At 46.7% G+C, this 27,594-nt stretch overlaps 1 protein-coding gene across 4 annotated transcripts in view; it reads left to right on the forward strand.

Moving 5' to 3' along the window:
• The first annotated feature begins 7,257 nt into the window (after positions 1 to 7,257).
• LOC134338295 (S100P-binding protein-like) overlaps positions 7,258 to 27,594 on the forward strand; it is a 77,990-nt gene continuing 57,653 nt past the window's right edge. For 2 of the 4 annotated variants that reach the window (XM_063034040.1, XM_063034044.1), the window contains exon 1: positions 7,258 to 7,520. The gene's annotated coding sequence lies outside the window, so the exon portion shown is untranslated. Of the gene's footprint in view, positions 7,521 to 7,628; positions 7,689 to 27,594 lie in introns of those variants that run through there. The other 2 variants (XM_063034042.1, XM_063034043.1) reach the window with 2 other exon arrangements.

The following is a 27,594-nucleotide window of genomic DNA, read 5'->3' on the forward strand; positions in this document are numbered from 1 at the left end:
GTGGGCACAGATATTACAGCTAAGACTTTTGCACAGTACTGTAGTAATTTTATGTATTGCACTGTACTGCTACCTCAAAGAAAAACAAATTTCATGACACATGTGAATGATGGCAAAGGTGACTCTGATATGGGTCTCAGTAGACTGAGAATGGGAATCATGGTTGGGAAAAGGGGAAGGGAGAGGGGAGGGAGCAGAGAGCCATTCTGTAATGATCAATAAACCAAGTGTTTGGAATCAGGTTACCTTGGCTGGTTTCTTAGTCCTGGGTGAGTCTGCACCTGTACCACCCTCTCCCCTTGGCACGCCTTCTCTGCCACCTGTCCCACACCCCTTCCGTGGCACTCCACCCTCACCATTCCCAACCCGCCAGATTTAGAAACTCGCTCTCCGCTCCACGTTGACAAATACAGTACTGTGCCAAAGTCCTTGGCACCCCAGCTATATATGTATCTGTGCTTAAAATGTTGCATAGTATTGTGCAACTATTTATGCATTTATTCACGCATACACTTCCCAATCAATCTACAAGGGAGAGGCTCATATCCAGTCACATCTGATGTTACCTTTCCTGCTTGACTTTACTTGCTTTACAGTCTATTACATTTGAATGGGGTCTCATTATCTCATGCCTAAGGCACCTCTTTGTTCAGCCAAGGCTGGGGTTACCATGGTGATAGTAGCAGGGGTGGCTCCATTATCTCCAATTACCTCATTCTCCTTGGAGGCCTTTTGGTGTCTTTTAGCTTCTGTTTCATTTCCCACACCAGGCCTGACCTGTGTGGACTGAAATACACTTTTGACTTGTGCCATGTTTTTACAACATGCAGGGAAACACCAATTTTTGCTAATTTCGAAATCCTAATGGTTCAGCTCTTGTTCCCTGGCGTTCACTCACTCACCGGGGCTCCCCTGGATCCTTTGCTCCCTCTCTCACACCGGGGCTGTAAATCCTGTGCTCTCTCGTATACCGGGGCTCTGGATAGATGGATAAATAGATAGATACTTTACTGATCCCAAAGGAAATTACAGTGTCACAGTATCGTTACAAGTGCACAGATATACAAACATTGGAAGGGAAGTAAGAGTGAATCAAAAAAAATTACCTCAAAGTCTAACAGGAGGGGGACATCACTCCCCGGCTTTAGGTTGACTCATTATAGAGCCTAATGACCGAGGGTAAGAATGGCTTCGTATAGCGCTCTTTGGAGCACCACAGTTGCCTAAGGCTATATCCACGCTAGACCGGATAAATCCGTAACCGAAGCTTTTTCTCTTCATTTTGACCCTCTGTCCACTCTGAAATGGCGTTTTCTTAGTCTACTACTAAAAGCATTCTTCTTTTCTGCCAAGGTGTCATGCAGACAGTGAGAAACATAGTCCAGAATTGCCAGGATTTTCCGTAGGGTCCCTTATTCTACCACAGCCTCCAGTGTGTCCAGTTTGACTCCTAAAACAGAGCCAGCCTTTCTAATCAGTTTATTGAGCCTGTTGGCATCACCTGTGTTGATGCCATTGCCCCATAAAAGATTGTACTGGCGACAACAGACTGGTAAAATATGTGAAGGAGAGGCCTTCCTACTCCAAAGGACCTCCCTCTCTCTCACTGGGGATCTGGATCCTGTGCTCCCTCTCTCACACACTGGGGATCTGGATCTTGTGCTCCCTCTCACTCACTGGGGATCTGGATCCTGTGCTCTCTCTCTCTCACACTGGGGATCTGGATCCTGTGCTCTCTCTCACTCACTGGGGATCTGGATCCTGTGCTCCCTCTCACTCACTGGGGATCTGGATCCTGTGCTCTCTCACACACTGGGGATCTGGATCCTGTGCTCTCTCTCTCTCACACTGGGGATCTGGATCCTGTGCTCCCTCTCTCACACACTGGGGATCTGGATCCTGTGCTCTCTCACACACTGGGGATCTGGATCCTGTGCTCTCTCTCTCTCACACTGGGGATCTGGATCCTGTGCTCTTTCTCACACACACTGGGGATCTGGATCCTGTGCTCTCTCTCACTCACTGGGGATCTGGATCCTGTGCTCCCTCTCTCACACACTGGGGATCTGGATGCTGTGCTCTCTCTCTCTCTCACACTGGGGATCTGGATCCTGTGCTCCCTCTCACTCACTGGGGATCTGGATCCTGTGCTCTCTCACACACTGGGGATCTGGATCCTGTGCTCTCTCTCACTCACTGGGGATCTGGATCCTGTGCTCTCTCTCACTCACTGGGGATCTGGATCCTGTGCTCCCTCTCTCACACACTGGGGATCTGGATCCTGTGCTCCCTCTCACTCACTGGGGATCTGGATCCTGTGCTCTCTCACACACTGGGGATCTGGATCCTGTGCTCTCTCTCTCTCTCACACTGGGGATCTGGATCCTGTGCTCTTTCTCACACACACTGGGGATCTGGATCCTGTGCTCTTTCTCACACACTGGGGATCTGGATCCCGTGCTCCCTCTCTCACACACTGGGGATCTGGATCCTGTGCTCTTTCTCTCACACACTGGGGATCTGGATCCTGTGCTCTCTCTCTCACACTGGGGATCTGGATCCTGTGCTCTTTCTCACACACTGGGGATCTGGATCCCGTGCTCCCTCTCTCATACACTGGGGATCTGGATCCTGTGCTCCCTCTCTCACACACGGGGGATCTGGATCCTGTGCTCTCTCTCACACTGGGGATCAGGATCCTGTGCTCCCTCCCTCTCACTCACTGGGGATCTGGATCCCGTGCTCTCTCACACACTGGGGATCTGGATCCTGTGCTCTCTCACACACTGGGGATCTGGATCCTGTGCTCTCTCTCTCTCACACTGGGGATCTGGATCCTGTGCTCTTTCTCACACACACTGGGGATCTGGATCCTGTGCTCTCTCTCACTCACTGGGGATCTGGATCTTGTGCTCCCTCTCACTCACTGGGGATCTGGATCCTGTGCTCTCTCTCTCTCACACTGGGGATCTGGATCCTGTGCTCTCTCTCACTCACTGGGGATCTGGATCCTGTGCTCCCTCTCACTCACTGGGGATCTGGATCCTGTGCTCTCTCACACACTGGGGATCTGGATCCTGTGCTCTCTCTCTCTCACACTGGGGATCTGGATCCTGTGCTCCCTCTCTCACACACTGGGGATCTGGATCCTGTGCTCTCTCACACACTGGGGATCTGGATCCTGTGCTCTCTCTCTCTCACACTGGGGATCTGGATCCTGTGCTCTTTCTCACACACACTGGGGATCTGGATCCTGTGCTCTCTCTCACTCACTGGGGATCTGGATCCTGTGCTCCCTCTCTCACACACTGGGGATCTGGATGCTGTGCTCTCTCTCTCTCTCACACTGGGGATCTGGATCCTGTGCTCCCTCTCACTCACTGGGGATCTGGATCCTGTGCTCTCTCACACACTGGGGATCTGGATCCTGTGCTCTCTCTCACTCACTGGGGATCTGGATCCTGTGCTCTCTCTCACTCACTGGGGATCTGGATCCTGTGCTCCCTCTCTCACACACTGGGGATCTGGATCCTGTGCTCCCTCTCACTCACTGGGGATCTGGATCCTGTGCTCTCTCACACACTGGGGATCTGGATCCTGTGCTCTCTCTCTCTCTCACACTGGGGATCTGGATCCTGTGCTCTTTCTCACACACACTGGGGATCTGGATCCTGTGCTCTTTCTCACACACTGGGGATCTGGATCCCGTGCTCCCCCTCTCTCACACACTGGGGATCTGGATCCTGTGCTCTTTCTCTCACACACTGGGGATCTGGATCCTGTGCTCTCTCTCTCACACTGGGGATCTGGATCCTGTGCTCTTTCTCACACACTGGGGATCTGGATCCCGTGCTCCCTCTCTCATACACTGGGGATCTGGATCCTGTGCTCCCTCTCTCACACACGGGGGATCTGGATCCTGTGCTCTCTCTCACACTGGGGATCAGGATCCTGTGCTCCCTCCCTCTCACTCACTGGGGATCTGGATCCCGTGCTCTCTCACACACTGGGGATCTGGATCCTGTGCTCTCTCACACACTGGGGATCTGGATCCTGTGCTCTCTCTCACACACACTGTGGATCTGGATCCTGTGCTCTTTCTCACTCACTGGGGATCTGGATCCTGTGCTCTCTCTCACACTGGGGATCTGGATCCTGTGCTCCCTCCCTCTCACTCACTGGGGATCTGGATCCTGTGCTCTCTCTCTCTCACACTGGGGATCTGGATCCTGTGCTCTCTCACACACTGGGGATCTGGATCCTGTGCTCTCTCTCTCTCTCACACTGGGGATCTGGATCCTGTGCTCTCTCTCACTCACTGGGGATCTGGATCCCGTGCTCTCTCACACACTGGGGATCTGGATCCTGTGCTCTCTCATACACTGGGGCCCTAGATCCTGTGCTCTCTCTCTCTCTCACACTGGGGATCTGAACCTTACAGTTCCTCTCACCCAGTGGGGCCTCAGCTCCCCGTGTTCGTCTTCACACGCTGATGCCCTGATATCTGCGTTCCCTCTCTTGCACTGGGGCTGCGGTCGACATGCGTCCTTGGAACTCACCTGGTTCTTTTCCCCATGCTCCCCTGAAACTGTAGGTGTATGTCTAACGGCTAAACCTTTTTGAGAATGATGAGAATATATGTCAACGTTACACCCAGTTGGTTGGCAAGGAGCACAGTCGTTAGCTCAGCACTTTACAGCACCATCGGGAAAGTCGATCGGGATTTAATTTTCACTGCAGTCTGCAAGGAGTTTGCACGTTTTCCCCATGACTACATTGGTTTCCTTCAGCTTGTCTGGTTTCATCCCACATACCTGAGACATATGGCCTCGGGTTAGTAAATTGTGGGCATGCTATATTGGTGGCGTTTTACAATATGAGTGTCCCGTGTTCAACTCCCACTGCTGCCTGAATGAATGACCTCATGGTCATGAGATCCAGGGGGAGCGGGTTGAGATCTTCAAGTTCCTAATCACCAATAGTCTATCCTGGTCCAACCACATCGATCCCCTGGTCAAGAAAGCTCGCCAAAGCCTCCACTTCCTTAGGAGGCTAAAGAGATTTGGCATGCCCCTTAGACCCTCAACATTTTTTATTCTGGCACCATGGAAAGCATTTGTTCTGGAAGCATCGCAGCTTGGTATGACGATGCCCGTGACCACGTTGCAGAGAGTTAGGGACGCAGAACAAAAAACCAGCCTCCCCTCTATGGATTCTGTCTGTTATTTTCTCTGCCTCGGTAAAGCAGGCAACATAATCAAAGACCCCACCCACCTTGAATATTCTTTGTTCTCCTCTTTGAGAGGAGCCAAATAGAGGTTCATTATACCTATGCATAATGACAATAAAGATCATTCAATTCAATTGAATTTCTCATTGGGCTGAAGATATAAAGCCTGAAAGCTCAAGGACTGCTTCTATCAGGCCTTAATAAGACCATTCAGTGGTTTCCTAGTTCGATAAGATGGTCTGTTGACCTCACAATCTGCTTGGCTTATTACCTTGCACCCTATTTTCTGCCTGCACTGCACGTTCTCTGTAAATGTTCTGAGGATGTTCTACGAGTCTGTGGTGGCCAGTGTGATCATGTTTGCTGTTGTGTGCTGGGGCAGCAGGCTGAGGGTAGCAGACACCAACAGAATCAACAAACTCATTCGTAAGGCCAGTGATGTTGTGGGGATGGAACTGGACTCTCTAAAGGTGGTGTCTGAAAAGAGGATGCTGTCCAAGTTGCATGTCATCTTGGACAATGTCTCCCATCCACTACGTAATGTACTGGGTGGGCACAGGAGTCCATTCAGCCAGAGACTCATTCCACCGAGATGCAACACAGAGCGTCATAGGAAGTCATTCCTGCCTGTGGCCATCAAACTTTACAACTCCTCCCTTGGAGGGTCAGACACCCTGAGCCAATAGGCTGGTCCTGGACTTATTTAATAATTTACTGGCATAGTTTACATATTACTATTTAATAATTTATGGTTTTATTATTATTTAATTATTTATGGTGCAACTGTAACGAAAACCAATTTCCCCCGGGATCAGTAAAGTATAACCATGACTACTATTCTGTTATTGCTTTACCTTCAGGAGGTACCGCAGGTCCACCCGTCAGCGAATTGACCGTTGGCGGAGAAACTGAAGGAGCTGGACTTGGTGCGGATGGCGCTGCTGCTGGGAAAAGGGAGGCTCCGGAGGAGTCGGAGTGTGCAGGAAGTGTGCGGTCTTTTAGTGAGTAATCGTCCTAGCTGCTTTTCTTGTGATCGCAAGGCGCCCTGGAGCATTGTTAACGTGGAATGCTGGAAGTCTGATTCACTGATTTGTTGGCGGACGGTGGGGGTGCTTTGTGGCCTTGTAGACAGGGCTAGGCCCCAAGCCGCGGCACCGCCTGTTTACAGCCACCGGGAGTGAGGTGTGGTGCGGCAGCCAGGTTGGAGTCGGTGCTCCCCCCCCCAGTGTTTGCCCGGCAGAAGACAAGCTGTATTGTGGTCGATTGGAGGTTTCTGTGGTATTCATGCACTCAGGATCAGGACTTCCCTTTCGCGTGGCTGATTTTACTGACATCTTTCACGTGCTATGAGTGCTTTGTGCTGTGTGTGACTGTTGGTATTGTGTTTTGCACCTTGGTCCCAGAGTAATGCTGTCTCGTTTGTCTGCATTCATAGGTATTCATGTATAGATAAATGACAATAAAACTTGAGTTGGATTGAATTAAACTGAATTGAATTAAATTGCACTACCTCAAAGCACTGTGTAAGGCTAGCTGGCGATGTAGTGGCATCCACACTGGACTTTGAGGCGAGTGATCGAGGGATTGAATTCAGCCGGCTCCTTGCATGTTTTCCCTCAGGGATGAGATGAGGATCGAGTGTAAAAAAAAAGACAAATGCTAAAGACCCTGAACTTGGAAGGTTCATCAGCATCAGCACTGGTTGTTAACTCCAAGCTATGAATCTTGCTATTCAGTATAACGAGAGATGATTTAGAATAATGAGCCAAGTGTAGAACTATGGATAATTAATTGTATGTTGGCATGTCAAGGTAACTTGTGTGCTGATAAAGTTGTACTAAAACTAATGTGAATCTCTTTTGTTTGACCAGACAGTTGATATTGAGTCAACAGTTTGCACAGATTCTCGTGTTAGCGGGTGTGGCTTCTTTGATTTCAAGCGGTGACTAGCACAAAAAAGTCACAGCAATTAAGTTTCATTTGTGTTCTCATAAGTTTCATTTTCCTTTTCCGGAAACACAGCAAGACACAGTACAAATGAAGACGTGTGCAATCTAGTCTTTCCTTTGGCTGCTGAAGTGCTTAATGGTATTCAGAAAAACCCGGAATGCTTGAAGCGACGAGCAGGCAGAATTAGCTGTCGAATAAATTAAGTGAAAGACAATTTCATTTTACTGATGTAATTGGCCGTGGAACACGTCCAGAGCTGGTAGCCAGGATACATCTTCTGCAGTTTATCAGGAAGACGTTTGGAGCATTCTGGTAAAAAAAAACACATGACAGAAAGAAGGTAAGATGAAAGATTCAATGGAGCGGATAACTTGTCTGTTGCTTCTCAAGGGTGGCTCATTCACATTTGAGAAGATGTAGCTGAAGTTCTAATTCGGCCAATTATTGGTCATTTCTCCTGAGAGATGGAACTCTTGTGCCAATGGGTTTGGCATCAAAGGGAGTGAAGGTAAATGCTGGTTTATTCTTACTCTGTCAAACTGTCATAATCTCATAAAGAAAGGACCATTTGCATCTTTGTAATATATAGTCATTTGTAAAGAGGAGAGTGCCTCAGGGTAGAAGGTTTTTCTTTTAGAGGGCTATTCTTGTGCAGATTTTACGATGAACCCAACTGCCTGTGTGCGAATGTTTTCTTCTGCCACTCACTTTAAAATAATCTGCTGGAGGAACCCAATGGATCAAGAAGTATCTGAGATAGTTGAGATCTAGCATTGAGACTCTTTATCACGACTGAGAGTGTTAGAGGGGAGATAGTATTAGGAAGTGAGAGGGAAATGGGGGAAGGACTGGCAAGGTGATGGATGGAACCAAACAATGAGGGAGATGACGGGCAGATGGAAACAAGAGGGGGGGAAGAATGGAGTCAGGATACAATGGCTGGTTGGTGATAGTTAGAGATAGATAAAGAAAGGGGGAAAAAGGGGAAATGTAGCTCGGTTGGGAGAGGGCAGGATGGAGGTAAGCACAGTTTACAGTTGGTGGAAGCAACACTCACAACACGCTGGAGGAACTCAGCAGGTCGGGCAGCATTCGTGGAAACGATGACTCATCGTTTCCACGGATGCTGCCCGACCTGCTGAGCTCCTCCAGCATGTCGTGAGTGTTGCTTTGACCCCAGCATCTGCAGATGATTTTGTGTTTACAAGTTGGTGGAATCACGTAAGTAAGGAAGGTGATAAGTGTAGCAGATGAGGGAAGTTATGAGGGTCTAATGGGGGCGGGGATGTATAAACTGGCTGATGGGACGGGGAGGAAGCTGGAAAGTTCAGGATTTAGACTATCAGCTACTGGACCGCCCAGGCGGAACACGAAATGCTGCTTTAACTGGTTTGTATCAGACCTCACAATGGCAGTGGAGAAGGTCAGGGACCGACAGATCATTGGGAAAGGGAGTTGAAATGGCCTGAGACCGGGAGGTCAGCACGGCCAGTACAGGTGAGTGTAGGTGTTCTGCAAAATTGGCCACCTACACTGGGTTGTTGTGAGTGCGATCTAAGTTACTGGAGAGACATTGAAGCTGGTGATATAAGGCCATAAGATATAGGAGCAGAAGTAGGCCATTCGGCCCATCGAGTCTGCCCTACCATTCAATCATGGGCTGATCCAATCCTTCCAGTCATCCCCACTCCCCCGCCTTCACCCCATATCCTTTGATACCCCGGCTAATCAAGAACCTATCTATCTCTACCTTAAATATACCTAATGACTTGGCCTCCACAGCCACTCGTAGCAACAAATTCCACAGATTTATCACCCTCTGACTGAAGTAATTTCTTCACATCTCAGTTCTAAAAGGATGTCCTTCAATCCTGAAGTCATGTCCTCTTGTCCTAGAATCCCCTATCAAGGGAAATAACTTTGCCATATCTAATTTGTTCAGGCCTTTTAACATTTGGAATGTTTCTATGAGATCCCCCCTCATTCTCCTGAACTCCAGGGGATACAGCCTAAGAGCTGCCAGACATTTCTCATACAGTAACCTTTCCATTCCTGGAATCACTCTTGTGAATCTTCTCTGAACCCTCTCCAATGTCAGTATATCCTTTCTAAAATAAGGAGCCCAAAACAGTACACAATACTCCAAGTGTGGTCTCATGAGTGCCTTATAGAGCCTCAACATCACATCCCTGCTCTTATATTCTATACTTCTAGAAATGAATGCCAACATTGCATTCGCTTTCTTCACAACTGACTCAACCTAGGGGTTAACCTTTACGGTATCTTGCACAAGGACTCCTAAGTCCCATTGCATCTCTGCATTTTGAATGCTCTCCCCATTTAAATAACAGTCTGCCCATTTATTCCTTTCACCAAAGTGCATGACTGTACACTTTCCAACATTGTATTTCATTTGCCACTTCTTTATCCATTCCACTAAACTATCTAAGTCTCTCTGCAGGCTCTCTGTTTCCTCAACACTACTCGCTCCTCCACCTATCTTTGTATCATCGGCAAATTTAGCCACAAATCCATTAAGCCCACAGTCCAAATCATTGACATACATCGTAAAAAGCAGTGGCCCCAACACCGACCCCTGTGGAACTCCACAGGTACTGGCAGCCAGCCAGAATAGGATCCCTTTATTCCCACTGTCTGTTTTATGCCGATCAGCCAATGCTCCACCCATGCTAGTAACTTCCCTGTAATTCCAAGGGCTCTCATCTTGCTAAGCAGCCTCATGTGCGGCACCTTGTCAAAAGTCTTCTGAAAATCCAAGTACGCCATGTCTACTGCATCTCCTTTGTCTACCCTGCTTGTGATTTCCTCAAAGAATTGCAGTAGGTTTGTCAGGCAAGATTTTCCTTTCAGGAAACCATGCTGACTTTGGCCTATCTTATCATGTGCCTCCAGGTACTCGTAATCTTATACCTAACAAATGATTCCAACAACTTCCCAAACACTGATGTCAGGCTTACAGGTCTATAGTTTCATTTCTGCTGCCTCCCACCCTTCTTAAATAGCAGAGTTACATTTTCAATTTTCCAGTCATCTGGTACAATGCCAGAATCTGTCAATTCTTGGAAGATCATCGTTAATACCTCTGCAATCTCTCCACCTACTTCCTTCAGAACCCGAGGGTGCATTCTTTCAGATCCGGGAGATTTATCCACCCTCAGACCATCGAGCTTCCTGAGCTCCTTCTCAGTTGTAATTTTCACTGCACGAACTTCACTTCCCTGACACCCTTGAATGTCCAGTATACTGCAAACATCTTCCACTGTGAAGACCGATGCAAAATACGCATTTAGTTCCTCTGCCATCTCTGCGGCTCTCATTACAATATCTCCAGCGTCATTTAGTATTGGTCCTATACAGGTGTCCCCCGCTTTTCGAACGTTCGCTTTACGAAAGACCTACATTCGTACCCTGTTTTCGCTTTCAGAAGGTGTTTTCACTGTTACGAAAAAAAAGCAGCGCATGGGGAAAATCAGCGCGCGCCCCGAGCTGCCGCTGTCCCCCGGATTCAGAACAGCATTCTAGCCGGCACTGCTTAAACACGTGCCTGTGAGCAGCCATTTGCAAGATGAGTTCTAAGGTATTGGAAAAGCCTAAAGGAGCTCGTAAGGGTGTTACACTTAGCGTAAACTAGACATAATTAAGCGTTTCGATCGTGGTGAACGAAGTAAGGACTAAGTGAGTTTGGCTAGTGGGAGCTGACGAACATGACGTTAAAGAGGTTTTGGCATCCCATGACCAAGAACTGATAGATGAAGAGCTGATGCAATTGGAAGAGGAAAGGGTAACAATTGAAACTGAATGCGGTAGCGAACGGACCAAAAGTGAAGTCGTCCAGGAACTGAACGTAAAGCAACTGCGTGAGGTTTTCGCTGCAATGATAAAGTACGACTTTAATTTTGAAAGGGTACGTAGGTTTAGGGGATATTTGCAGGATGGTTTTGAGTCCTTACAAAGAACTGTATGATAGAAAAATGCGCGAGGCTCAGCAGTCAAGCAAGCCTTCCACATCAGCCACAGCAGATGACGAACCTCGACCTTCGACATCGAGGCAGGCAGTCATAGGAGAAGTTGCGCTGCCTGTTCTAATGGAAACGGACGACGAGATGACACCCCAGTGTCCCACCACCCCGCGATTTGCGGAGAATGCAGCGGTAGCCAGGAGGCACACAGCACATCTTTAAGAAAAAAGCCGAAATAAACATGCTAATTAATTAGGTGCTGCCCGATACGTAATTGTCGGTTCAGATCAGAGACGACGCAATCGGAAATTGGCACTGATCTGGGTCGACAATTACATGCTGGGCGGCACCTAGTTAATTAGCTTGTTTAATTCGGCTTTTTTCTTAAAGATGTGCTGGATGCCTCCCGGCTACCGCTGTACCCCTGCATGCTTCGCGGTTCAGTATCTGTCGGCGGCCTGGAGGGTGGGGGCCACTGCACCACCCGACCTGCGATGACTCAGCCTAACACACCATCATCAGTGTGCTCGGTGCTGAACCAATTCCAGAAAGTGATACTACACTGTACATACATTATTTCTACTTTATATCGGCTGTGTATTTTTACGTGTTATTTGGTATGATTTGGCAGCTTCATAGCTTAAAGGTTACTGGAGAGCGCTTACGCCGTGTTTTTGCCAACAGCACTTGCGTGAGATTTTCTGCCGACGGCGCTTGCGTGAGATTTTCGCTTCGGAGAACAGTGCAGTAATGTTTGTGGGAAAGTATTTCTACTTTATATAGGCTGTGTATTTATCATATTATTCTTGCTTTTACTATATGTTGCTGTTATTTTAGGTTTTATGTGTTATTTGGCATGACTTGGTAGGTTATTTTCGGGTCTGCGAACGCTCACAAATTTTTCCCATGTAAATAAATGGTAAGTGCTTCTTCGCTTTACAACATTTCGGCTTATGAACCATTTCATAGGAACGCTCTACCTTCGATGGCGGGGGAAACCTGTATCTACCCTCGACTCCCTTTTACCCTTTATATACTTAAAAAAGCTTTTAGTATCTTCTTTGATATTAGTCGCCAGCTTCCTTTCATAATTCATCTTTTCCTTCCTAATGACCTTCTTAGTCTCCTTCTGCAAGTTTTTAAGAGCTAGAAGTCTTTATTCAATACAACAAGCAGGCATCATTCAGAGCCTCTACATGCTCGGGAGATGGCCGGTTCGGGGCTTGTTAGTGTTGGTACTAGAAGCACAGTGGGCTTTCCCAGCACAATCCTTGGGCTGTGTTGGTCATTCACACAAATGACACATTTCAGTGGTTCAATGTACACGTGACAAATAAACCTCACGTTGAATCTAATCGAAACACGGAAACTGAAATTCCACGAACATGCAAGACCAGGCACTGGCACGCAAGGTCAACTCACGTACGTGCTACAAGTGATCACATCAGCTCAGCAGACGAGGAAATATCATGCTCACGGTCGCTTTGCGCGTAAGTCACGCATGTCACATCATGCTTCCAGTGGGCATGTAACATGATGTACCAGCAAACATGGAACCATCCTAAGCAACCCACAAAAAATGCTGGAGCAACTCAGCAGGTCAGGCAACATCTATTGAAAAGAGTAAACAGATGCCACTTTGGGCCAAGACTCTTCTTCAGGACTGAGAAGGAAGGGAGAGGGTGGGCGGGGGGGGGGGGCAGGGAAGGTGTCTGAATATAATGGTGAGGGGGGGAAGGGAGAAAGGTTAGCTGGAAGGTGGTAGGTGAAGCCCAGTGGGTGGAAAAGGTCAAAGGCTGGAGAAGACATAATCTGATAGGAGAGGAGAGTGGAGACACAGGGAGAAGTAATAGGCAAGTGAGACAAGGGAAGAGCTCAGAATGGGGAATAGAGGAAGTGGGGGAGGAATTTGTTCACTGGAAGGTGTTGCTCCTCCACTTTGAGGGTGGCCTCATCTTGGCTCGAGAGGAAGCCATGGATCGACTCATCAGAACAGGAATGGGAATCAGAATTAAAATGTTGGGCCATCGGGAAGCACCGTTTGCGGTGGATGGTGCGGGGGTGCTTGACGAAGTGGTCCCCCAATATACAATGGGTCTCACCACTGTAGAGGAGGCCACTGGCGAAGTGTTGCCTCACCTGGACGGACTGTTTGGGGCCCTGAATGGAGGTGAGGGGGGAAGCGCATGGACAGATGTAGCACTTGACCCGCTCGCAGGGAAAGGTGCCTGGTGAGAGATTAGTGGGGAGGGATGAATGAACGGGTGGACAAGGAAATCTCAGAGGGAGCGATCCCTGCGGAAAGCGGAGGGGTGGCGGAGGTGGCAGGAATCTCGCTGTCGGTGGTTTCGGTGACTGTGGGTCTGCCTGAATACAGTTATGTATAGCATGATCAGTTCAGATGGCATGCAAAACGAAGCTTTACATCGCATCTCAGCTGATGTGACTGTATCAAACCAATTCCAATACCAACAGCAAGTCCCACGTGATAACGTCAATCTATGCAATCAATTCCTTGCATGTGACAATTACTTAACATTTTATTTGGCTACTGAGCTAAGAAGCGGGTGGCAGGGCAGAGATACGTCCCTACAAAAGGAGATGTGGGGCACTCCTTCCCTCTGCGAGCCTGAAGGTCACCTCTGGGTGAGGTTTAACACCTGCTTAGCTCCTCCCCCCACCCCACCGAACAGGGTCACCTGAAGCCACGGGAGCAGGTGGTGGATGGTCGTACGAGCAGCTGGTGCACAACACAAGTCCTGGTTATGCGACCTCTGACGCCAGGCAGACAATCTCCGAAGAGTATTGATAATGGCTGGGATCACCCGTCTTGTAAAGACGCTGCCCAGAAGAAGGCAATGGCAAACCACTTCTGCAGAAAATTTGGCCATGCATAATCATGGTCATGGATAGAACGACGGTGTGAAGGGGGTCAGCCCACAGTCTGGTTAAAGACAGATGGAAGACCACGATCATCCATGTCATACCTCATGGCCAATAATGAAGATGATGAGCTAAGAACGTTGGAGTGGGTACAGGGAAGATTCACTAGAATGATTCCGGGAATGAGAGAGTTAACATATGAGGAACATTTGTCCGCTCTTGGACTGTATTCCTTGGAGTTTAGGAGAATGAGGGGAGACCTCATAGAAACATTTCGAATGTTGAAAGGCATGGACAGAGTGGAGGTGGCAAAGTTGTTTCCCATGATGGGGGAGTCTAGTACGAGAGGGCATGACTTAAGGATTGAAGGGCGCCCTTTCAGAACAGAAATGCGAAGACATTTTTTCAGCCAGAGGGTGGGGAATCTATGGAATTTGTTGCCACGGGTGGCAGTGGAGGCCAAGTCATTGGGTGTATTTAAGGCAGAGATTGATAGGTATCTGAGTAGCCAGGGCATCAAAGGTTATGGTGAGAAGGCGGGGGAGTGGGACTAAATGGGAGAATGGATCAGCTCATGATAAAATGGCGGAGCAGACTCGATGGGCTGAATGGCCGACTTCTGCTCCTTTGTCTTATGGCCTTATGGTCTAACATATGGACTGTTGACAATGGAGTTTTGTTGAAGTTGCAGGTTTGGAATGGGATTGGGTAGAACTCGATCTACAACTATTGACTGGGTTTGGATAGTTCTTTGGAGAATTCTGGCATTTTATCTTTAAAAAAATGAAAAGAAAGAAGACCTGTTATTGTGCAATAAGTATAAGTGGAATTGACTTTACTTGATGTATTCGTGAAAACCTTTCTCTGTGGTTTTATTACATCATGTCAGTTTTTTATCATGATTTAGCAAGTACAACAGCTCACTTATATTGGGGCCGAAGGTGAAAAAAAACCGCAAAATTCGTTGAATTGCAATGAATCATCTAAAGATGTTTTGAAGCTCCCTTCGTATAACCAATTTTATTAAAATTTATCTATGAATATATAATGAAAAATGTGCATCAAAGTGTTTCTCTTTGTTGCATGCTTTCCCCCGCTGATTCTGAACACTAAATAGCTTTCTTCTGCAAAGTACTAAAGGGCTATTAAAACAAAAACTTCAAGCTATCTTCAAAGTTTCTTCTCCCAAGCAGCAAATCTGCTCAACCATTCTGTTTAGTTCCCTATCCATTACCCCGTCAACACACTGTGCTGTAAATACTTTAAATACTTTAGATACTTTATGTTTCCTTTCCAGCTGGTTTCACCTATCACCGTCTAGCTATCCTCCTCCCTCCCCCACCGCCCCCACCTTTTTTATTCTGGTGTCTTCCCTCTTCCTTTCCAGTCCTGAAGAAGGGTCTCAGCCCAAAACATTGACTGTTAATTTATTTCCGAGGACGCTGTCTGATCTGCTGAGTCCCTCCAGCATTTTGTGTGTATCACTATTTATAATGCTGTTTACATTGTAAATTCATGCTGGGTTTATACACTAATGCGCATTCTATTCATATCCATAGTTTAATGTCTAATTTTTTTATATAATTGTTTATTCTTTATAATTGTTGAATGTTGGTTTTGGTTGCATGTAGTGTACTGACCAACACACCTCAGCAAATTCCGTTTACATGTAAATGTAGATGGTGAATAAAGTTAATTCTTGATTCTTAAAAGAACCATGGTCACTAATACAAGGGAGACACCACAGAGGTGCACTGAGAAGTTGGTGTCCTCTCTGAGATAATGCCTTGCATAACCACCACTTGATGAGACAGATTTTGGCAAACTCAATAAGGCTTGGTTAAAATTTCTTGATATATTCATTAATTCATTCATTATGTGCTGTGTAGTACTGACGTGGGCAATCATGGTCTTGACCATGATTGTTCTTGGCAAATTTTTCTACAGATGTGGTTTGCCATTGCCTTCTTCTGGGCAGAGTCTTTACAAGACAAGAGTCTTTACCAATACTTTTCAGAGATAGTCTGCCTGGCATCAGTGATCGCAGAATCAGGAATTGTGATATGCACCAGCTGCTCATACGACCATCCGCCACCTGCTCACATGGCTTCATGTGACCCTGATCCTGGAAGCTAAGCAGGTGCTACATCTTGCCCAAGGGTGACCAGCAGGTTAGCTGAGGGAAGGACCTTACACCTCCTTTGGTAGAGACATAGCTCCACCCCGTCACCCACTTGATACACTACGCTGTTAATATAGGTGTTTATGTGGTGGTGGTGGTGGTGGTGTGTGGGCACGTGGCCAAGTGGTTAAGGCATTGGACTAGCGACCTGAAGATCGTGAATTCGAGCCCCAGCCGAGGCAACGTGTTGGGTCCTTGAGCAAGGCACTTAATCACACGTTGCTCTGTGATGACACTGGTGCCAAGCTGTATGGGTCCTAATGCCCTTCCCTTGGACAACATCAGTGTCGTGGAGAGGGGAGACTTGCAGCATGGGCAACTGCCGGTCTTCCATACAACCTTGCCCAGGCCTGCACCCTGGAGAGTGAAGACTTTCCAGGCGCAGATCCATGGTCTCGCAAGACTAACAGATGCCTTTACTATGTGGTGGTGATACAGTTAACAGGGTGATGCGCAGTGATTGGGTTATTTACTAACTTTTGACAAGATGTCTAATTCCACTCCCACTGTGGTTTCAATGGCTACACTTCTTGGGTTTCTGGTGATGGTGCTCTGCACCATTAGTGAGAACTCCAATAGATTCTTTCTCCTAATTAATGCATCTCCCTGTCCTTAGCATAATCTGTTTGTGCAACCTTCTATTGACCCAATTTACCACCTCTCGTGAACTTTGTTCTCACTGTGATGTGGAGTGTGAGTCTGAGGCTTGATTTGAAGCACCCCTCTGGCAGGTCACATCTTGATGCATGTGGCAAAATCTGACCTGGTAAGGGGGAGATTGTGCTCAGCGAGGATGATCTCCCAGGGCAATGCTGCTGATGGCAATAACAATAATGATAAAGAGGAGGTCAGTGACCAAGATAGAGTTGATTTTCAGTCTTTCCATGCAGAGGCAAGTGCGGTCACCCAGCACTGGTTCAACGAGCATGTTTGTGCTGCAGGTGTACTTGTCTCCTGTCCAGGTACACCGAGTGTGCAGGTAGCTGTATCAGTGGGAACAACTTGGGATCTGCGTGAGCACATGGTGATGTCAGGCCACGTTGAGCAACGCACGCAAAATGCCGGAGGAACTCAGCAGGTCATGCAGCATCAATGGAAATGGCTAGACGGTAGATGTTTCGGGCCGAGGATCTTTGTGGGGGCTGGAAAGAAAGAGGAGGGGAAGGAGCACAAGCTGGGTGGTGATAGACCAGGTGAAGGGGAAGCAGGGTGGAGTAATAAGCTGGGAAAGGATAGGTGGAAGAGGTAAAGGGCTGAAGAAGAAGGAACCAGTCTGGAGAGGACGGTGGGCCGTGGAAGAAAAGGAAGGAGGAGGGGAAGCAGATGGAGGTGATGGCCAGATGAAGTGAAGAACATAGATGATAGGGTAACCAGATTGAGGAATGGAAAAAATGAGAGTAAGATGGAGGGGAAAGAAATGACTGGACATTGGAGATATCGTTGTTCATGCTGTCAGGTTGGAGGCCACCTGGATGAAATCTGAAGTCTTGCTCCTCCGACCTGAGATTGGCCACATCATGGCAGTGGAAGAGGTCATGGGCAGACATATAAGAATTAAAATGGGAAGCCCAATTGAAACGAGTGGCCACTGGGAGATTCTGCCTTTGGCAGTGGACAAAGCTATGGGGCTCAACATAGAGGTCCCTAATCTGTGAGGGGTCTCATTGATGTAGAGGTAGCTACACTGGGAGCGCGGGATATAGTTGATAACCCCAACAGATTTGCAGGCGAAGTGTCACCACACCTAGGAGGGCAGCTTGGAATCCTTAAGTGGTGGTGGTGAGGGAGAAGGTGTAGGGGCATATGTCGCATTTGACCCCCACCTTCTTATTCCGGCTTCTAAACCCCCTCCCCCAACTTTCCAGCCCTGATGAAGGGTCAACTGTTTATTTCCCTGTATTTGCTCGACTGAGTTCTTCCAACAGTTTGTGTGCGTTGCCGACACTTGCAGCATCTGCAGAGTTTTTGTGTTGAAGGCCTTGTTGAGAGTTGTTGTGTTTGATGTTGTACTGTTCGCTGAGCTTGGCAATTAGCTTGCAGACGTTTCATCGCCAGCCGAGGTAACATCCTTGGCACGCAGTTGTTGGTGTCTCTCTCAGGCAGTGCTCCCGTTTATGTAGGCCCCTGTTCGCTTGCCTCGGTCCTGATTGGCTAAACTTCAGTTGACCTTTGAATTCTATTTGCTGGCATTTCTTTAGTTCTTAGGGATCCGTAGATGGTGCCTATATCGATATGTTTGTTTACAGAGTTATCTCTTCTGATAGCACATCAAACAACTCAACCCGAGCTACCAATATTCACCACCATCCTAAAGTTGCTTGCGCTGTTCAGCTGAACATTGTGGGCGTGCCATGTTGGCGCTGGGACGTTTGTGACACTTGGGGGCTAACCCCCAGCTCTTCCTTAGTTTTCTGACCTTAGAAGTCCTGATGAAGGATCTTGGCCCAAAACGTCGACTGTTTGCTCTTTTCGAGCTGCTGATGATGTCGCAGGCAAAGGAACTGACAGAATGGAAGGGATGTGAAGGAGCGTGATAGCTAGGAACCTGCAATGAAGTTCATCAGCCCGGTGATGCTGGAGACCAAGAGCAACACAATGTCCACTGCACCCCAGCTGCGGGAGACCGAGAACACCAGCACAGACCAGAAACTGTTGGGGGGGGGGGCAACAACTTTACCAGAGAACCAGGCTGATCTCCCCTCAGCAACATCGCTGGGGTACCCATCCCTGAAGGGAGACCATTGCCTGTAGCTCAGCGCACAAACAGTGCAGAACTTACTAAATCTGGGGCAGGCAGACACAGCCTGCGGCAACATGACTTTGAACTTCGAAACCACAAACTCTGGGTATGCAAAGCAACATTCATGGTGTGAAAAGCACTTGCACAATGTGTGTCATGTTGGAGTACTTCACCAGGGTAAAAGCCTGGCCTGCTGAGATCCTCCAGCATTTTGTGTGTGCTTCTTTGGACTTCTGGCATCTGCAGACTTCCTCGTGTTTGTGACACCCTTAGGTTTTGTCGGCTGTTAACGCAAACGACTACTTTCACTGTATGTTCTGAAGTGAGAAGGGAATCTGAATCCGAGAAGGGAGTCATCATCCGTCTGCCCTCTGTGTCTGTAATTGGAGCAAATCGTAGAAACATGGCGCACGCAGCTTTGCCTAGGGCGTACCGTAACTGTGACAAGCCAGGGTATGGGGCAGTCCGGTGCAATGCTGTCATCTACAAGGGCTGCCGATGGCCCAGGTACTGCAAAGCCATCAGCGGCAGCAAGCCTGTTGGGGACGCAGGACACGTCTACTGGGCCTGACCCAAATGTGCTTGTACTTACGCCCAGGCAGTAAGAGGGAATTATTTTTTTAAGCCCGTCACCTCTTCTGGGGCTTAAGCTACCAACAGCAGCTCCCCAAAGTCATCCGTCCTGGACCTGTCTCCTGGACGATCGAAGGTTGATCGGCTCTGTGGCTTCCACTTTCACCACATGACTTCATGAGAACATAAAAACATAAGAAATAGGAGCAGGAGTAGGCCATCTGGCCCATTGAGCCATTGAATAAGATCATGACAGATCTGGCCATGGACTCATCTCCACCACCCTGCCTTTTCCCCATAACCCTTAATTCAAGATTTTTCCTCTCCCATTGGAACATCCATTGTTCTTTATGGGATGGGATTGCTAGCTGGATGTCCAACCCTACTTCTTTCACAGCCGGGCTTGGGACCATCCATGGCAGAGTTAATAAGAGTAGAAGCTGCCAACAGATGCTCAAAAATGAGAACATGCCCCCACCCCTCACCTTCCGCCTGCCAAGAGGCCAGCAGGTCCAACCAACCCAAGCTGCCGGACTCCTGCCACGATTCAGTCCAGGGAAGGGGAAGCTACATTGGGGAGAAGAAGCAGGGGATGGACTTCCAAAGGTTAGGTGACCTCAGAGAATGGTGACAAGTGAGAAAAAGTGACAGGTCAGAATGAGAATCACGTTTATTATCACTGACATACGTCATGAAATTTGTTGTCTTGTGGCAGCAGTACTGTGCAAGACATGATCTGTAAATCATATTAAGAATATATATATTTTCATTTGGAGACACACACACACACACACACACACACACACACACACACACGATGTGGCCACATTATTAGGAACATCTTGGAAACCAGTGTGGTCTTCTACTGCTGTAACCCATCCAGTTCAAAATTCAATAGGTTGTGCTCTCCTACACACCACTGCTGTAACATGTGGTTATTTGAGTTAACGTCACCTTCCTGTCAGCTTGAACCAGTCTGGCCGTTCTCCTCTGACCTCAATCATTAGCAAAGCGTTTTTGCCCACAGAACTGCTGCTCGCTGGATGTTTTATATTTTTTACACCATTCTCTGTGAACTCTAGGCCAGGAATTCCTAACCCTTTTTATGCCATTGACCAATGCCATTAAGCAAAGGTCCGTGGACCCCAGATTGGGAACCCCTGCTGTGTGTGAAAATCCCAGGACATCAGCAGTTTCTGAGATACTCCAAACAATCCCATCTGGCACCAACAATCATTCGCTGGTCAATGTCACTTAGATCACTTTTTTTTCCCCATTCTGATATTTGATCTGAATGACAACTAAACCTCTAGATCATGTCTAAACGCTTTTATGCAGTGAATTTTCGCCACATGATTGATTGATTAGATGTTTGCATTACACATACTCAGTGAATCGGGGTGGCCACTGATTTGGGCCACTTTGCTGCTCAATTGGGACGGGAAACTATTGTCGAAGTTTCGAACTAACATTCATCATGTGCACCTGTGTGGCTGTTAAACACTACACTGTGCTTAGAGCGAATGGTTTTTAAATAGCACCAGCTGTGTGTCACTCACAACACGCTGGAGGAACTCAGCAGGTCGGGCAGCATCTGTGGAAACAGTCAACGTTTCGGGCCGGAACCCTTCGGTTTGAGTCCTGTCGAAGGGTTCCGGCCCGAAACGTTGACTGTTCGTTTTCACGGATGCTGCCCGACCTGCTGAGTTCCTCCAGTGTGTTGTGAGTGTTGCTTTGATCCCGGCATCTGCAGATTATTTTGCGTTTACGACCACCCGTGTGTGTTTGTGTTCAAAAAGCAGTGATTTTTGTCACTGATAGTTGTCGAGAAATGAACAGTAAGACAATTCGGAACTGTTGTTATATAAATTCAGCAAGTAGTGCAAAATGAGAGCAAAACCAGTGAGATGGTGTCCGTGGGTTCACTGACATTTCAGAAGCCTGAAGGCGGAGGTGAAGAAGCTGTTGAGCGTCTCACCAGCCGATGATGATGTTGCAGGCAAAGGAACCGACAGAATGGAAGGGATGTGAAGGAGTGTGATAGCTAGGAACCTGCAAGGGAATTCATCGCAACACCGTGTCCACTGCATCCCCACTGCAGGAGACCAAGAACACTAGCACAGACCAGAAACCGCTGGGGTGGGGGGGGGGGCAACAACATTAACGGAGAACCGGGCTGATCTCCCCTCAGCAACGTCCCCGGGGTACCCATCCCTGAAGGGAGGCCATTGCCTGTAGCTCAGCACACAAACAGTGCAGAACTTGCCAAACCTGGGGCAGGCAGACATAGCCTGTGGCAATACGACTTTGAACTTTGAAACCGCAAAGTCTGGATTTGCAAAGCAACATGCATGGTGTGAAAAGCACTGCATAATATGTGTGAGCTTGGAGTACTTCACAGGGTAAAAGCTGGTGTGGCTTTTTTTTTGCAGGGGTTGCCTTACCATAATCGTGTGACTAAATTGAAGTCATTAAAGACCACCCCCCCACACCACCCAGGACATGCCCTCTTCTCATTGCTACCATCAAGGAGGAGGTAGAGGAGCCTAAAGGTGCACACTCAATTTTTCAGGAACGACTCCATCCCCTCCGGCATCAGATTACTGAATGGACAATGAAGCCCTGAATGCTACCTCACAATAAAGATATCAGTGATATCTTCATATATTAAGGATCTGCAAACTCTTGGACAGGACTGAAAGAAGCTACATAAAGTTGTAAAGTCATAGGGACTAGCCCCTGTAGTATCCAAGGCACTTTCAAGGAGCGTTGCCTCAGATAGGCGACGTCCATCATTAAGGACCCTCATCACCCAGGACATGCCCTCCTCTCATTGTTGCCATTAGGCAAATGCTCAGCGATTCAGGAACAGCTTCTTCCCCCTGTCATCTGATTCTTAACTGGACATTGAACCCACGAACACTACTTCACTTTTTAAAATTATTTCTGTTTTTGCATTATTTTTAATTTAACTATTTGGTATACATTTATAATTACTGCAATCGATTTTTTTTCTATATGTATCATTGTACTGCTGCTGCTACGTTAACAAATTTCACGTCACATGCCAGTGATAATAAACCTGATTCTGATTCTGATGCAGGGTTTTGGCTCGGGATGTCAGCAGTCCCTTTCCTCCCACTGACGCCACTCAACCTGCTAAATTTTCCAGCAGGTTGTGTATTGTGCAGATCCCAGTGTCTGCGGTCCCTTGTAAATATTCATCAATCATTTTCCACTGCATAGTTTCAATAAAACACATTCAGAAAACCCCTCGCTCCGTGATTGGTTTCAATAGCCTTCGAAGTATCAGGTTGAAGTTAAATTGTGAGCAGGCTTTATTTCCTGAGGACCAGTTCTGGAGTCTTTGTCTCCTCATTTCAATTAAGATAAGTTTAAAAAAAGTTAAGGTAAGTTAAGATTGCTCCAAACGCTAATATCAAACTTACATCTGCTATCCATAATTTCCTAATTTTAGAGCAGAGGTTCCCAATCTTTTTTATGCCATGGACCCGTCCCATTAACCGAGGATTTGTGGACCCCAGGTTGGGAACCCCTGCTTTAGAGTACCCTTAATATAGACAATGTACTGTGAACACAGTGTGTTACCAATATATGTGGAACAGCATTGCCTAGCTTCCCCGTTTCCCTTCTCTTGGCAGGGCCTAGTGACTGGTGTTATCTCAATCTCCAGAGTATGCTGCACTGTCAATCTACAAGCCGTGACACCTGGGAACTTGGACCATGTTGCTATTTTTTAATTATTAATTCTTTTGTAACTGTATGTTTATCTGTTATCATAATTATACTTTGACTTTCTACCATCAGGCAGGAGACCCCGATGTCAGGATGTGGAACATTTTCTTCCCTCAGGCCACTAGGCTTCTGAACTCCCTGCCGCATCGCATCCGAGGTGTCACGGCTTAACCTGTTCCGTAGCTTACAATATTTAATTAATGCACTTTAGTTTGTTATTAATGCGTGATTCATTTGTAGATTTTATTCTTACCTTCATAAATTATTGTGTGTTATGTGTGTTAGGTGTACTACTGTCCTTTACTCCCTGGTTCAGAGAAACGTTGTCCTGTTTCTATATACAATATATAGATCATTGTGTTGGCACGTGGCCAAGTGGTTAAGGCATTCGTCTAGTGATTTGAAGGTCGCTAGTTCGAGCCTTGGCTGAGGCAGCGTGTGTGTCCTTGAGCGAGGCACTTAACCACACATTGCTCTGCGACGACACCGGTGCCAAGCTGTATGGGTCCTAATGCCCTTCCCTTGGGCAACATCGGTGTCGTGGAGAGGGGAGACTTGCAGCATGGACAACTGCTGGTCTTCCATACAACCTTGACCAGGCCTGCGCCCTGGAAACCTTCCAAGGCGCAAATCCGTGGTCTCATGAGACTAACGGATGCCTGTAGATCATATACATTTCTATATTACATGTATATAGTTAAATGACAATAAAGTAGACTTATATGTGATAGATGTGTTGTCTGCTGTGTGTGACTGCACCTTGGCCCCAGACGAACACCTTTCTTTTGGCTGTATTCATGTGTGTGGTTGAATGACAATTAAACTTGACCTTGAATTTAGCACAATGCCCGGACACGTCTGCTGTTCTGAACATGCTGTCCATGTATTCATGGACCGTTGCTGCTCACATAGACCAGTATTTCCTTATTTGTTAAACAGATTGTTTTTCTCTTTCTCAAATACTGCCAGGCAGGCAGGTGAGACAAACAGTTCAAAACTCAGTCCACTTCATTTATCTAATCTCTTGGCAAAGCAAAGTTGTTCAGTAGCTCCTGCTGCCCACATCACTCAGAATTTAACAGATCACTTGTTGCTGGTCTACCTCCCTCTTCTGTATTGTAGCTGCTTGAGCAGGGTCCTGCCTGAGATTTCCTCAGGAGACCACCTGTGGAAGAAAATTAAATGTTGAGTTAAATTTTGTTGTCGAACTTGACTAGCTAAAAGTATTTCTCAAGATTTGGGTCGCCGGGGTGACAGGATAAGAGGTAGATCATGCTCTGCTTGTGCTAGCTAACAATAGATCATGCCAGTAATGAGGTATTGCTGACCTTGGTCCGATACCATCTGACTAATAGAGGAACTGAATGTGGATGTGCAGTTCTAATTTTGTGTACCGCGCAGAAACATTTGTGCACCGGCTGATACTTAACAAGTGCTTCTTGAAATTACTGACTATGTATGCTTAGCTGTTGGTTAATGCCCAAAATTTGCTGTATAAATTTAAAATGTAGCCTGACATTGGCGGGGTCGTAAGGCAATGGCTCCCCATGATCACATATTGGTTAATTGTATGCTGAGCTCTGTGTCTTTAATTTTGTTTGATAATGGGACAAATTCCACTACAGTAAAATACCGTGAAAAAAGAGTAGATTCTTCGACACCATCCAATTGTGATATCTGTTCTCACTGTGATGCAAAGCTTGCTCTGTGATGTCATTGCTCAAATTTTCCCAGTCAACAGACGATGCCTTAACGTTGCATAATCCCTTAAGCGTTAGGTCAAAAATGTTAATGCACTTGGATCCAATAAACGTATTTTCCTAATGGCTGGGAACGAGGCAATGGGCAGCAATAGTGATGCTTGTCTTCACCTGGTCGTGGATGGTTGCAGTTCTCCAATGAGTTCCAAAGAGTCTCTGGGTTTTGGAGTACTAGGCAGGTTGGCTGTTGCCTCTGATCACAGGTGTAGAGCTCCAGGTACAAGCCTGTGACGCACCTGGAAATCAACCATCATGTTCTACTGGTAGGGAGATCTGTAGGAAGCTGAATCATGTAGTGTACTAAATAGTTCAGTAATATTTGAATAACATTGTAACATTTGACTAAGCAATTTTTTTTGTTTGCATTGCTCATTATGGGATATATGTAAGAGGTACATGAATGGTATATTTCACTACACCACTATGTCATACTTGAGCACCGCACAAAAGAGAAACTAAGTGTATACGAGTTATCCTGAGCTCCCACATTTTTGTTTCGATTAGTTTTTGGAGCTGCGAAACATAACAGTAGCAACGAGTAAGTTTTAAAACGAGCCCGCGACGATGACCTACCTATTGAAGCATAGCACATTTTTCCTCCACAAAAGGAGAGAAATGTTCGAGTTTTTAAAAAAAGCACAGCACGTGTTTCTTTGGAAAAGGAGGGAGATGGTCAAATTAATAAAAAAGCCAGGAAGTGGACAAAATTCACGTGTTCATAAACAGTGATCATAAATTTTTAAAAAAGCAGAAATGGCTGAACACATCGGAAGGATTGACACATTTAATTGTGCAGCACATAACTGGAGTATGGAAACGGAGTGAATTGAACAGTATTTTGAAGAAATGAAATAGCCAATGCAAAATGAGTTCCAGTGTTGCTGAGTTTAATAGGTGGAAAAGCATAGAGTTTGCTTAGAAATTTGATTTCTTTAACCAAACCAGCTGAAATTACCTTAAAAGTAATGCGGGAACATGTAGAACTGAAACCATTGTTGAATCAATTTCAATGTACATGGCTGAATTGAAGAGATTGAGCATTGTCAGTTCAGTGCTGGGTTCATTTAGATTGTGGAATCTTACAAGAAAGCATTGAAAAATGGCTCCTAACTGAATCACAGCTCGCATTTTAAAAAGCAGATGAAATCACTGTATCAATGGAAACAGCAGACAGAAATACAATTGAGTTGCAGTCAGGAATGGAAGTGAGTGTGAGTAAAATTGTAGCAATTCCACAGAAACTGGCCTACCTGAACGAATTGTGTTATATGGTGGCAGGGGCTCACATAAGCGAGACCAATGCAGGTTTAAAGGTGAAACTTGCAAAAAATGCAACAAAGTGGGACACATACAAAGAGCATGTCAAGCAGACAAAGCTAAATGGACTGTACAGGGAAGAGAAAAAGCTAAAAAGTGAAGTTGCAATTTCAAAAAAAAGCACTAATCTGCCTGCTGTTGATGAAAAATCTTATAATGAAGAAAGTGACACTGGACTGAGTAGCCTTAGGATTTACCATGTGAAAACTGTTAAGAGGCAAGCAATAAGGCTTACACCAGAAGTGAACGGCAAATTAATTAAAATGGAATTGAACACTGGCTCAGCTGTTTCAGTCATTCCACAAAATGAGTTTGAACAGCATTTCAAAGATACTGAACTGAAAACTGCAGATAGCCAGCTAAGAGCTTACACTGGAGAAAAGCTAACTCCTATGGAAAAGACATTCGTAAAAGTGAAATACAACAACCAACAAGCTACATTGGGCTTGTATGTGGCGAAACCAGGAGGGCCAGCATTGTGGAGACACGATTGGCTGAAACAACTCAAACTCAACTGGAGATCCATCCACCATTTTCATGTCATATTCCCTACAATTGAGTCAACCGAGAGTGATTTAAGAAAGGTACTGGATGACGCCACAGCAATGTTTGAGGATGGCACTGGAAAATGCAAACATGTGAAGGGTAAAATAGTGCTAAAATGAAAATGCCACACTCAAAAGCCCGTCCGGTTCCTTATACCATTCGTGATAAAGTAGCCAGTGAGTTAGGCTGCATCAAGGCTGAAGGAATTCTTTCAAGTTTGAGTGGAGCCCTTGGGCAACACCAGTGGTCCCAATAGCCAAGAAGGATCTGTGGTGATTTTAAGGTCACCATCAACCCAGTACTGAAAGTAGATCAATGCCCTCTGCCCAGGATAGTGAATATCTTTGCAAACCTTTCTGGAGGAAAACACTTCAGCGAAGTGGACTTAGCTGAGGCCTTCCTACAGATGGAGATGGAAGTAGAGTTCAAAGTGTTTCTCACCATAAACACTCACAAAGGGCATTATCACTATAATAGGCACTGTTCGGGGTGCTAACATGTCCAGAGGGTGCCAAAAGCGGTTCCTCTCCATCCCTGGGAACGGTCTGCATTGCCCTGGCAGAAGATTCATGTGGATTTTGCCAGAATATTCATGGGCACAAATTTCTTGGTAGTAGTGAGTGCAGCTATAAAATGGCCAGATGTATTCCCAATAGCCTCCACTACAGCCTCAGACA

This window comes from Mobula hypostoma, chromosome 26 (assembly GCF_963921235.1).
Source record: "Mobula hypostoma chromosome 26, sMobHyp1.1, whole genome shotgun sequence".
NCBI classification, from domain to species: Eukaryota; Metazoa; Chordata; class Chondrichthyes; order Myliobatiformes; family Myliobatidae; genus Mobula; species Mobula hypostoma.